The 13,931-nt window shown below is 39.0% G+C and overlaps 1 pseudogene; it reads right to left on the bottom strand.

Moving 5' to 3' along the window:
* Positions 1–3,623: 3,623 nt before the first annotated feature.
* LOC110482183 (SHC SH2 domain-binding protein 1-like) lies at positions 3,624–6,335 on the bottom strand (annotated as a pseudogene).
* Between the last annotated feature and the right edge of the window lie 7,596 nt (positions 6,336–13,931).

Genomic DNA, 13,931 nt, shown 5'->3' with positions numbered 1-13,931 from the left:
ATGAATCAGTGGTATAATCTCTGAGAAATCCCACAGGAATAAACCCTTGCAGATAAGGAATGGTGTAGCTTCAGCTTTACTATTGAAGAGCTGGTGCTTTTAGTCCTTTGCATGAAAGAGTGAAAGAGTTCTTCATTGGCACTCATAATGTGCGCCCATTAATCTTTCATTTGACATATGAACTCCCATGTCATTTGAACATTTGCCTGGAAAGTACCTCTCTGGTTAGCACAAATGTATTTTTCTGGAATTAAAATAAATACCAAAACATATTTGTGGCTTTCAGCTTACTTTCTTCATATAACCCATGTAGAAGTAATCATGGATAAAATTTGTCAGGTCCCAAAGTTGCAAATGTTTCACTTAAAAGGCACATGGTAGTAGGGTAATTCCATACTTGTCTGTTGGACCTGTATCTACAGGATTATATTCCTGTTCAATCATGAGAACACCAGATACCAGTGGCAAACCCCTTGCCTCCAACTTACAATACAACTATCTTTAAATAAGAAATTTCTACTTAACGTCATAATATTTAACACAAAAGTTCCTTCAGTGCTGTTAAAGATGACACTAATAACCTAAAAAATGATGACTGAGAAGTTTTGAGGATTTCCCTCTGCAGGCTAGCCTTGAATAATTACAAACCAAATGTCCACCTTCTGGCTGAAGCTGGTTTGACTCATTAAAGGACAAATCAGTGACTGGCCACCAGACTTACCATGAATCAGTGGCCATTGCCTATTTGACCATAAATTTACTGAATGGTTGTCAGCAATTGCCTTGCAATGACAAAGACTACCTGGAGCCCATGTGAGACTGCTGTGACTAATCAAGATAAAGATGACACTGCCTCCTGTTTCCAGCATGAATAAGTTTCTGTGAAAATTTAAGTACTTTTTACAGTTTGTGAGGACTTTAAGAGCAAACACAGGCCAAGATGGGACTTCAGAAAGAGTGAAGACATCTCTCTGTGATGTCTCTTTAAACAGAAGCAGCATGACCTCATAAGGGGAAATCACGTAAGGGGAAGGATGTGACAGAATCTGCAGCCACAGCTACACTGGCAGACCGGAGATGGGCTGAATCATGGAATAAAAGGTGTTTTGTGCACATAAGCCTGAACTGTCATCTGCACACCCACTGAGCTTGAGTCATCCATCCCAGAGAGACATTGACACTATCTGTTCAAAAAGGCAAGGAGGCTAACAGTGACAGTGTGCTAATATTGCTCTATCCCCTATATTCCACATATAGAACATTCAATTTCTCTTTCTTTCTAGGAGTCGTTGTTTCCCAGCTGGAATCATCCTCAGATGAGATAGACAGAAGATTCAAGGTGCAGCAACAAAATGCGTTTTCTAGAATGAGACAGAAGAGAGTGCAAAATGGAATGGTTTGTGCCTTCCCCACCAAAGCAAAAGGACATGAGGAGGATGGAGAGGAGGAGAGGAAGATATATACTTCTTACACTTACAAATACAAAATCATAGTCACTGGCATTATGAGTGACAAGAAGAAACTATTATTTGTAGGATTTGATATGACATTTGATAGATATGTTAATCTGGATATGTTATTGGCAATATGAGAATCCATCACTCATCCTGGTCATAGTTTGAAGTGAAGTCATATAGGAATTTTTGAAGAAGAGTGATTAGAAATGTCATTGTTGGTGCAAAAAAGAAGAAAATAAGATGATAAAGCTGAAAAGTAAAAAGCATATTGGTAATCTGTCTCCATAAAGAAAAAAGTAAATAAAATACCTGATGCCTAACACACCATACACACTTTGTTTTAGAGGAAGATCTGTCAGACATAATTCTAATTTCCAATGGACTGCAGACATTCATGCATGTTTCTGATCTTTCTGAGAAAATATATCTTATGATGTGGACTGACTGGCCTATAGTACTTCCAGGCAGGGAAAGAAGGTGACAAAGATCCAGTCTATTTGAGTTTCTGGTATTTTTTTAGCCAGTGGGAATGAGAGAGGATGACCTGCATTTTTTACTTGTTCTATTAGTTCAGAAATTCACTTAGTCCTAAGGATCTTAAAATTTCTTCCTCTCTTTTGAAGGATTTCTGTAGAGTGTACTCAGATATTGTCATGGTTTGACACAAAAGGGAATTTTCTTAGGAAGTTGGTAGTCAAACCAATGAGTGTCACGTTTGGGTATTGGCACCTGGAGTGACCAGTGAGGGTGGACATGCCTCTGAGAACACAGAGGGGTTAAAAGCAAGAACTCCCAGGAGAACTGTCTCTTTGGTTCCAGTCAGAGTGCAGTGCAGACCTCCCCTGTCCAGCCACAGGCTGGGTGCAGGAGGGGAAGCCATGCAGCCTGGAGAGGTAAGCCAGGGGTGAAGGGTCTGGAACCGGGCCAGCTCCTTCGGACGGAAGGGTGGAGAACGTCTGAGATGTCTTTGTTCCCACCCCCGCCACCAACCTAGAGGGAAAGAAACAGAGAGCCTGAAGACACCTGGAAGTCTCCTGGCAGAGGAGAAGGAAAAGCGGGGGAAGGTGCCCAGCATGGGAGATGAGAGATGGAGTCCTGGGCCGAGATTTCAGCCATTTGGGGAGTCCAGGACTTTTAACCCTTTCCTGGGGAATGAAGGCTTTGTGAAATATTACTCCTCCTCAATTTGAAGGAAAGAGAGACAGCCTGGGACCTGAGATGTTAGGTAGGAAAAGCAGGTTGGGGGGAGATGATGGAGTGGCTTTTGGCTGGACTTTTCTTGTAAGCCAACCAATTTGTCCTCCAAGACAGACTGCATTTTAGGGGGATGCATGGTGAGCCAAGAGACTCCTTCAGCAACAACCAGTGCAGGAATGGAGCGAACAGAGAAAAGCTGAGGAGGGTGTGATGATGCCCTCTGTCTTCAGGAAGATGAAGATCTCTGTTTTCACCCTCGGCCTCAGAGGAGGAGGAAAATGGGGGGGACTGTGGTCCCAAAATGAGACACTGGACTGTTGCTCCTGCTGGTACTTGGGCAAAGCATCCTTAAAGGAGCCCTGTGAGCAGTCTGTCCATGCATGGTGGTGAGAGCACTGTGACATGGAGAGGAGAGTGTCACACTGGCAGATTTTCTCTGGGCGGTGCCACGTGTGACATGCAAACACAAGAAGTGGCAATTGTGTTTCTTGGGGGTCTATGGTGCGAGGGAGACTCCTCTCACTCCTGATGGATTGAGTATTGATTATATTGAAGGGTGATAACTTGATCAGAGTCCAAGTTGTGTCTAACTGTGGTTTGTTGGAGTTGGGTGGAGGGAGGAGGAATATTTTGGAAGGTTTTCATTTTGGATTTAGTGTGTGGTTTTTTTTCCTTTTTTCTTTTATCACAGTTGTAGTTTAATAAAGTTTATTTTTCCTTTGTTATTAAGCTTGGGCCTGCTCTGCTCTGTTCCAGATCACATCTCACAGCATTTATTTGGGATGGTGCATTTTCATGGGGGCACTGGCATTGCTCCAGAGTCAAACCATGACTTTTTTTTTTTTTTTCCAGGCATAGTCTTTTAATAGGAATTACACTAGGGTAATAACACCATAGCACAACTCTTAATATGTGACCTTACCAATAACTGCACAAATGCTGCTGCAAAGGCAGCAGGAGTTAAGACAGTCAGAAAAAGAAGATACCAAAACTTCCTTTCCCATTCCCAATTTGAATTGATTGCCCTAAACAGAAACAAACATTTCCTGTGACATTAAGTTGTCAAAAGCTTCTGTAAATCCCAGTTCACTCAGTCTTTTCCTGTGTATCTATCTCTTCTTTGCAGAAGCAGCCCCAAGTACATTTGCAGTTTCAGAGTTGTTTTCAGTTTGTTCAGAAGCCTCAGCTTGTTTATAAAGCTCCAACTCCTCAGTTACACATCCAGGTTTTTCTTGCCTGGAGTCCTCTCCACAGGCTGCCTCATCACCTACCTGGGCGGGTTGTGTACACCCTTTCATTCCCTGTGCTGGAGCATACTTCATTTCAGAGGGCATCACTGGTCTTAACGAGGACCACACCATATTCTTCGTTATTGTGGATCATATTATTAACCATGGTTACCCTGGGAGCCTCATAATCTTCATCTAAGAAGTTCTTGACCAGTATTCCCTCTTTGCAGTGGTGGATCTCGTTGTGCAGCAGGGTGCACGCACTTCTTGGATAAATCTCCACGCCAGCAGCCTTTGCCCCATAGAGATCTGAGTTTTTCATCAGTAGTTCAGCTGATGTCCTTACTGTTATTCCAGTAGTTTCACACTGTAACACATAATTCTCCATTGTGGTTTTCCCATGATGAACATTTAAATTCCCCTCCACAGCATCATGCTGCACTAACTTCAAATGGGAGACCTTTAGATTGGCTTCTGTAAGTTGTGGTGTGTTTTGTTTTAAAGTTCAGGTTTACTCCCTATTCCTTCCCCTCATAGTGGTTTCTTCCAGGTTATTTATTCCTAAGTTTTCCTACCACTTAGCTGTCACTCAGAATGTTCATCTACCTGTTCCTCCCCTTTTACCCTTAAACAGATGTGTCAGTCCAAGTTGTGCTGCCTACCCCCCTGTCATTGTAGCCACCCCCATTTTGTTCTCGAAGGTTCTCTGTCAATCACCCATGTTCTCTTAGTTGGTTGGTCCCCCAAGGCTTCTCCCCTCCCCTGTTTTTTTCCATTGGTTGTAACCCATGATGTAATCATACTGTAATCTGTTTCCATTGGTTGTCCCATGTTGCCACCCCTTCATACCCACACCCTTTATAAGTTGTAGCCGGATCCCACTTTTCTCAGAACTTGTCCCTGACTTGTTCCTGGAATAAAATCTCCTTGGACTGGACACAAGTGTCCTCTCCTTTATCCCTTTGGTTTGGATCCTCGTAACACCTCAGTGCAAGTGTCACCCATGCCAATGCACACACCGCCACCTGGCAATCTCAGTAGAGACCCAGGGGCGGCCACTCTCATAACCCTCACAGGCCACTCTGGGGGATTGCTAGCCAGCATTTTGATATACAGTGGCCACTCGGAAGGTGTTACACCTGTACAGTCAAAGAAGTCATCTCCTTTCCCTTATTTTTCTATCACAACGTCATCTGGCAGGCCATAGCCTTCTAGCTCTACTGAATCAGCAATGGAGAACATGCCATCAACAAAATAATGGCCAGGACAGATGATGACTGTCTCTCCTTTATATATATATATATATAAATGCCTTTATAACAGGCATTTACAGCTGCTAGTGTATCATGGTGAAACTGTACTTTTAAGGCTTCACAAGATTCTGGGCAAAGTTTGTCTCTTGTCAACAGCTGGAGCAGATTTGCTGTCATGATCCAGGGCACAACATGAATGACCTTGGCACCTGTTGATCTCGGTCCTTTAGCCTGGAGGCTGCCGTATTTTTGGTAACCAAACACATACCTCAGCAGAGGAGTCTCAATTAGTTTTAGCCTTTGTTTTATATGCTCCACTTTGTCATACAATTCTAGTCCTTCTACCATGGAAACGTTTTCTGTTTCTGAGTCCGAATCATTGCTTGAGATGCTGTTCCCCACATTTAAAAACTTATCATAAAGCTCTTCACGTTGAGATAACAAGTTCTGGTAATCAACTACCAGCCCAGAAGGCACCCGCTGTTCCAGGATGTCATAGTGCAGTCTCAGTCAGGGCTCAACACATCGCACAAAGTAATCAAACTCATCCTCCTCCTCACCCCAGGTCCTCCAGATGTACTGGTAGAAAAACCTGACATGCTCTATGGCTAGTGCTGTCTGGTCAAACTCTCCTGACTCATAATATACAACCACAGCTCCTGCAGCAGGATCTGATGTTCCTTCAGCTCCAGAAGCTCCTTCATGCACTCCAGGGTAAAGCTGCTGTCCTGGGACTCGCACAGGAATGGCTCACTGAGCTGCACAACTGCCTTCAGGGTCAGGAAATTCACATCAGCCACCCCAACGAGGACCTCAAACACATTAGTGCGCCAGACTGCCTGCCAGCCAGAGGGCTCAAGGACCTTTTCCAGGTACCCAGCTATGAACTGCGTCACCTCAGAAGTTTTACAGTCAGCCAAGATATAATCCTGGTAAGCACTGAATCAGTCATAAAACAAAAGATGACTGGTGTGAAAGATATCTGGGAAAAGCACGATCCCGTCTGACACAGTCCTTCCCAAAGCAGCCTCTGCTTCGTCACAACTGCCATAGTCACTCCAGGAGTCAGCACTCCAATCACTCTTGGCATCTTCCTGTCTCAGATCCTTGGCCTGCTCGGGGCAGTCCTGTGGGCCAGTGCCTGCAGCTGGCGAGTCCCAGCCATCCCCCTGTGGTCCCAGCGGTGGCAGCTCCGCCATTCCTCCTGCTCAGCTTCAAACCACCCAGGCTCAGTTCCAGATCCTTCACCCCAGCCTACCTCTCCAGGCTGCATGGCTTTCCCTCCCCCATCCAGCCCATGGCTGGGCAGGGGAGGTCTGCACTGCACTCTGACCGGAACCAAAGAGACAATTCTCCTGGGAGTCCTTGCTTTTAACCCCCTGTGTTCTCAGAGGCGTGCCCAGCCCTCACTGGTCACTCCACGTGCCAGTGCAGAAACGTGACACTGATTGGTGTCCAATCAAGTACCAACTTCCTGAGAAAATTCCCTTCTGTGTCAAACCACAAAAGAGGTGATGCACATATTCTCCATACAGTTCAGTTACAATTTTTTAGCCTTACATAGTGCATGAAATAACTCATTAAATAATGTGCTTTTCTATGCGCAGGGCTAAGGTGTACTCTTACTTGCCAGATGTGACACTTACCCATCACAACAATTATCAGAAGCATTGGTGTTGGTGTTTGTGCTGGTATCAATACTACACTTCAAATCACAAACACAGCCAAAGGCTCCAGTGATGGCAGTAAAAACACATGCCTCTCATTTTGTATGAAGGACACCCAATTTGTTTTGCCACTGTTTGGAATTAATAACAACAATATTATTAATAATTCAAAGTGTCAGGAAAGTAGTAATTGCTTTAGAAGTGTATGAGGACAAGCAGTCAACAGACTGAAGAATTCAGAAACAGATAGCTAATATTACTGCACAAAGTTTAATAGTATCAGCAGAACTATATGCTTGTCTGACTCCCATTTCTTTCCCATGTACAAAAACCTCATCTCTTTTTAGGAAGGTATTTCAGTCTGTAGTGCTTAGATTGGATTTCCCAGAAATAGAATCTGTGCCAATGATGATAATTTTCTTTATCTATATTTAAAATTAATTTAAAGGAATTGGTGACACTTAAATGCACCTGGCTGATTAAACCGCAGTCTGCAGCCAACTGGACTTAGCAGAAAGTCTTTTATTGATTTCAGTGGAGTTCAGACCATGATATTTAATCCATTTTGCTTATTGGTCTCATTTATCCCATGAGTGAACACAAGTTGAAAAAAGAGATTGGCTACAAGTGAAAAAGGGCCCAGTGAAAGTGTCTTAGACTCTATGTGAAATAAAAAACCAAATTGACAAGGTAGTATTGGAGTTATCTAAAAATAAGTAAAATATCTCACACTATTTACTTTGTCTTTTTCTCTTCTTTTAGTCCTTTCCCTCTTTTTTGCATAAGGACTGTGTTTTTTACCTGCACAGCAGAAGCATTTAGTACATTGTGGATTCTTTTGAAATCCAAGAAATAGCAAATGATGATGCATCATTCTGCAATCTTATAAGTAGCTACAAAGAGCCAGTAAAGGTTTTATAGAACATTATTATTGACATAATTGTTCTGGGAGCTTTTAGAGTTCTTAGAATTACTCTGAGATGTGATAATGAGCTCAAAAGGACACTTGGCTTTATTTTTTTCTTAGAATTTCTTTCATATAGCCTTTGCTGCAATCTTGGCAATTCTAGAAACATGTAGGAATCTAAAAGCTTGTTGGTTTAGTGAGTGTTAGTAAATTAGTTGAACAGCTAATTACAGACTGGACAGACAGAACAATACAGTATATGAGCTATACCTTCCTGTGAGGTTCTTCAATAGCAGACACTACAGGATCCCAGTGTTTTGTGAAGACTTCAGGGCATGGTTGAAATAGAAAAAACATATGAATGTGCAGTTCTAAATCTTTTGAAACTCCTATGAGACACTCCTCTGGATACTTCATTCTGCTGAGTTATGGAAAGATGAAAGTTGAGTTTCCTTGAATTTGCACTTTTAAAATTCTTACTCTGTTTAAATCCAAATGATACAGACAGGTTCCAGTAAATCTGGAGGAAATTCTTGCATATACTTGTAACTACCTTTTAGACAATCAGGCCATATATGATGCTAGACTAGAATTGTTCCCATCTATGTATAAACATCTAGTCCTTTTATGTGTATCTTAGGAACTGAGCTTCAGTGAAGAGAATACTCAAAACTGTTCAAGGGAATTTAACATCTTAACAGCTCTTCAAACTCAAAACTTTCTCAGGTCTTTTAGGCAAGCAGAATTGTTGTCTGGCGTTTTGTTTGTTTTCCAGATTCAAGATGTTTGAATTTATGTGAGAAGTGTTTTACAGCCCAGCAGAGCAAATGTTCTTGGAATTGCCACAAACTTTCATCCCAGAAAGGTCTAACGGTTTTAGTCTGAAAGAGAGCTTAGGTGTGAAGTACAGACACAGAGAGCATGATGAAGAGATTGAAATAAAGGAGGGAACTGACTTTTATGATGGTGTAGACACACATACACAAAAAGATATTTTAATGGATGTTTTACAAGTATCTAAACAACCAAAATACATATCAGTCTTCAATCACAGATATGTTCATGGTTTTCCTTTTACAAACTGCTTATATCTTGTTCCAAAAAATACTTCCTCTTAGAAACAGTCTTTTTACATTCCTTTCTCCATTGGACTATCTCAAATGCAGCTATTTCCTGTAATACAGGAAATTCCAATTAATTGTAAGAAAAATTGTTTTTTATTGTGTGCATGATCAAATGCTGGCAAAGCTTGCCCAGAGAGGCTGCGGAGTTTCCATCTTTGGGGATATTTAAAATCTAACTAAATATGGTCCTGAGCAACCTGCTAGGTGACCCTTCTTTAAGCAGGGGTTTGATTTTATTATTCTATGATTTTTTTTCTGAAGAAAATTCTGTTTTTTCATAGTTCAAGGCACATAAACTTCTTAAAGCAAACAGTGGTCAAAAAGTGTTGATGTATGCCTTCGTGCTATACTGGCATTCAAAAAGACCAATACTTAATACAGGAGGAAAAGAAGACAGCTGGGCATCTTAATCCATCTTTTCCAATCTTCTTTCAGCTACTTATTAACTCCCATATTTTGTATTCAGAAAAGTAACTAAAAAAATTAAGTTTCACTTGGTCTAGATGGTCTGTGTCAATATTTCAACTAATGGAAGTAAAACAAAGAAATTACATTACAAATCGTACACATGTATCACTGTTCTCTAAATTGTGTCCTGCACTACAGGTAGGTCTCCCTGAACGTTCTTATGTTCTGTGATGGTTTGCCCTCTGACAAGGGGGTGAATGTGGATTGTCAAATACTGCATGAAATATTTTAATTGCCATAAATGGCTATTAAATTTTTGTTATTCTTATAAACTGTGGAGTAAAACTGATAACATGCAGTGGACTTGTGTTATTTCTAATATATTGGAGAACTTACATTTCTGAAAAATTTCTACCTATGACCTATTTAATTTCCCTAAGATGAGTATGTTGTGTCTACAAATTATATATTTGGTGAATAATCAAGAAGCATTTTGTATCTATCTAGATGGATTGAATAACTCTAGTACAGAAGTAGAGCAATAGTTTTAATTTTCTGTTAAAGACATTCAGATGCAAATTCAGATTTTATGGACTTGAAGGCACATTCATTATTAATTTTAAAACATTTAAAACAGCTTCAATTAAATAACCTTGAAAAATTAAAGAATATAAAACCAGATAAGTGACATCAGAAATCAAATTAAATAGATTAAAATCATCTCTTCAACTGCATAGCAGTGGCAATCCCATATAAAGGGCAGTTCATTTCTACTGACAATGATTTTGTGATCCACGTGAAATAATAAGGAACTTGCCTGAATTTTGCATTGATTTGAAAACAAATTTTCTTTAGAGTCTATATTAACCAGTAACTTGGAATATCTTCATTATAACAATGTGTCCCAGATTTTAAAAATAGCATTGGATAATGATATGTAGTGTCTTTTCCTCTGCAGTTGCATGTTGATTTCAGAATGTGAGAGACCTTATTTCAAGGGTCCATGTCTGTCTAAGAAGATCTGCATGGCTGGAGGATCAGGTCTACCCCAGCCTGTGGCAAATGGCAAAGGTGGACCTGAGTAAGTGATTGTGAGAAGAAGAAGACTTTTCTTACAGGTGGCAAAATTGTTGAGTTGCAAGAAGCAGCAATAATTAAATTTATTTGCAGCTTACTCTTTTGCAGAGTCTTCTAGTATCTTTCAAAGTAATTGCAAAATGAAAGCCTTATTTTAACTCTGAATTCCAGGAAACATGTCTTTTCCTCATTCCCACCTGATCCTTTTGAAACAGTTTGATTGCTGTCCTGTGGTGAAAGCTCCCAGAGGTGGGACCATCAGTTCATATATCTTCAGGATACAGAGAAATACTTAAGCATCAATCACCCTTCTCTTTAAGATAGGAGGTAAGTGTCTTCTGCTAATGGCTTAGAAAGTTCAAAGCACTTATTTTCCACAGCAATTAAGTGAAATGAATAATGAACTGCATTTGTTTGGGTTCTTTCTGCTCTCATATTTACTTTCCTTGTACAATTCATTGATTTCCATGAAGATATTCCTGACTTAATGTAGTCTTTGTTCTGATTGGTGGCCTTGATAAAAAGAGAATTAGTTAATGTCAGATGCAGTGGAGAATCACTGCCTATCAAATGGGATTGACATCAAAATTTCTTTCACCTTGATTGTAAGAATGTCAAAGAATCAAAATAAATTTTGAGTATTTTCAAGCAGCTCCATTTTCAAAACAGTGACCCTTCTGAATCCAGAACAGATATCTATTTAACTTTTTATCATTCAGAAAAAAAAAGTATTTTCATTTACAAAATCTCTTCTTTAAAATTTAAAGTGGCAGTATGGTAGACAAAACCAGTCTTTGTATTATACTTATGACTGAAAGTTTTAAACTTGCTGCCACCCTATATAGAAGAACAATGAAAACTGCTGGCTACATACTTTTATTGCTTTATTTTTTTCTATTGCAAATTATTTTTTCTACTACTGAAACTTTTTCACTAGATACATAACATGTGATGTGATACATTCTTTATCAACCCTCACATTTTCTGGAGGAAAATCTCAATTAATTAATGTGTCTACAAATGCAACTAGATTTCTCTTCAGAGGTAAGTTCGGACACACTGAATGATGAAAAGTTTTAATATGTCATAAGACAAAACCGTGTTTTCATGAAACCTTATTGACAAAACCTGATAATTGTGTTCTTGTTGGAATCCTGTTATTGGGTTTTTAAAAAGAAAAATGGCAAAGCAACCCTTTCAAAGTCCTTCAGAGCCTTCATTAATGATGTATGGGTTTTTTCCAGTGAGTGCATCTTCTTTTTTTCTTGTTACAGCCTGTGCAGAATACTGGATGACAAATATTTCTCATGCAGTGTTTTGCTAGCAATTACCAGCCCTACAGCTCTTGTGCTTGAGTAGTGAAAAGGAAACTGGTATTGAGCATAATGTGAAGCTCTGTGAGCAAAGTGAGATTAAAATAATGCAAAATACAGTTCCAAAGAGATGGCTTGTGTGCATGCAGATTATCCCCTAAGAGATGTCAGAGTGCAGTTTGAAGAAGGGAGTAAAAAAAAATGGGCTGACCTCTGCTGAAAATGTCCAGGCAATGACCACTGCTTGCTCCATGGATTGAGGGCTTTAGCTCACTTTTTCCTTCTGATCCTATTTTGCTTTTGCACCTAGTCATTCAATAAGCCTTGAATATAGCTCAGTCCAATGAAAGGCTGTGTTTTAAAACCTAAATAAATTCCCATATGAAAGCCTTGATCGAGCAAATTGCAAGGCTAAAAATTATTATTTTTTCAGGTAAAATAAAATTAAAATAATATATCCATTTCCTCTATAAAGATTGCCAGTAAATTTAACCAAAAGTTATGTGCAACTATAACTGGTCACATTTTTTGGCGGGGGGGAAAAACAAAACCAAAAAGCTCAAATTAGGGACACTCATTTCAAATTTTGAACACATCTTCATGTGTAGTAGCTCTAACACAAAAAGGCTGCCCTAAGTGAAGTAATATGGGATCAGAGGAAGTAACATTAATATTGGTAGAATGAGTACTACATCTAATTACTGACAAAAAAAATAATGTTAATCATAAATGTCTTCATAGAAGTTTATGTAAAAATTCTTTTTGGCTCAGTCATCTTAAGCAGGTTTGGGTTTTTTGGGTTTTTTTGCTACTTCATTTATTCTGAGTTATCTCTCTTTCTTTAGTTAGCCCATTTTAATAAACTTTTTATTAGAAGTAGTTGCAGACAAAATTTGCATATCAGAAATTATTGATTAAAGCTGGGAAAAAATTTTAATCTTACAAAAACATTATTCCAGAACCCAAATATTTTCAACCCAAAGAGTTCTGTATTAAAAGGAGAGTAAAACATATTACTTATATAAGAAATTGCCTTTTTTCCTGGTGGGTCAGAATCTTTGAGCAGACTTTTCATGTAATCTCATGAATCCAGAGGGTGAAAAGTATCTCATGGAGGTTAAGGTCCTTCAGCCTCACTGCATACTGTAGTTGGCATGACTCATTGGGAAAATAAAAAAGTAGGTCATGAATGCATCCTCAAGCCTCTGAAACTGAACACATGAAGATCTATATAACATACAGAGGACATGTAAAAAATCTAAATTTTCAATTTGTTTTTCAATATAAAAAAACTGCTATGCAAATCTAACAGTCTCTTTGAAACCTAGTCAGCAAATGCCTTAACACCAAAAAAGGGTGTGAACAAAGGGTTTTCAGACAAAAATCTACAACTACATCCAATAATAATCTTTGCCTAGAGTCCTTCTAGAGCCTGATTCCCTCTCTAGGGCTGTCAGCACTCCACAGTATTGCTAGATATTGTCCTTGACTCCATGATCTTCTTTCACAGAAATTAAAACACTGCTAACCAAACTGTATTTTGTTGGCAAAATGGAAGTAGTGCCTACAGTTTATTCAAGAAAAATTATAAAAAGATAAAATTTTCTCAATGAAAAGGAATCCACATTCCCCAAACCAGTACAACAGCCTGCTTTTTTCTTTGGGACCATATTAGTCACTACAATTTTATCTCACTTCATTTCTGTGACTGAAGATTGAAGTAAGAACCAAAAGGAACAAAAATGGGAATACATTAATTTGTTCTCAACATAAACATTAAAAGGACATGGATTACATCATTTTGGCAGAGTAATAAAGAATTAAAATGGTTAATTCCTCTCCTTATCATTACCCTTAGAGTAGCAATTTTCCAGTTTTTGGAAGCCCTGCTTTAATGCATATTTGAACAAATGCCAGCTTGTTCCTCCTCCCCAAAGTCTGCCTGGGATCATGGTACTTCATGTCCACAGAGACAAGAGGGCTGCCCTGTCCTAGATTAATGAAGCTATTTGCTCTAATAAGAAATTTCCAAATGAGGAAAACCAAGTCAGTCTTATATAAATTTTCCCTTGTTTTTAGATTTTTTTAGTTTTTTCCTGCTAGACAGGAATTAGAAGAACATTAATAATATAATTCAGCATTCTTGAAAAATACCAATGTAATTTTTGAGTCTCAGGTAAAATAAGTCATGAAAATCAATTTTTCATTACTCAGTGCTGATTAACTGACAATGTTAGGAAAAATAATTATATATATATATTTGTGAATTTGTATGTGTATAAATGATTAGAAATAATTC

The sequence above is a fragment of the Lonchura striata genome, chromosome 3 (genome assembly GCF_046129695.1).
Source record: "Lonchura striata isolate bLonStr1 chromosome 3, bLonStr1.mat, whole genome shotgun sequence".
In the NCBI taxonomy this organism is placed as follows: Eukaryota; Metazoa; Chordata; class Aves; order Passeriformes; family Estrildidae; genus Lonchura; species Lonchura striata.
The sequence above is the reverse complement of the archived record's forward strand: the minus strand, read 5'-3'. Positions and strand labels throughout refer to the sequence as shown.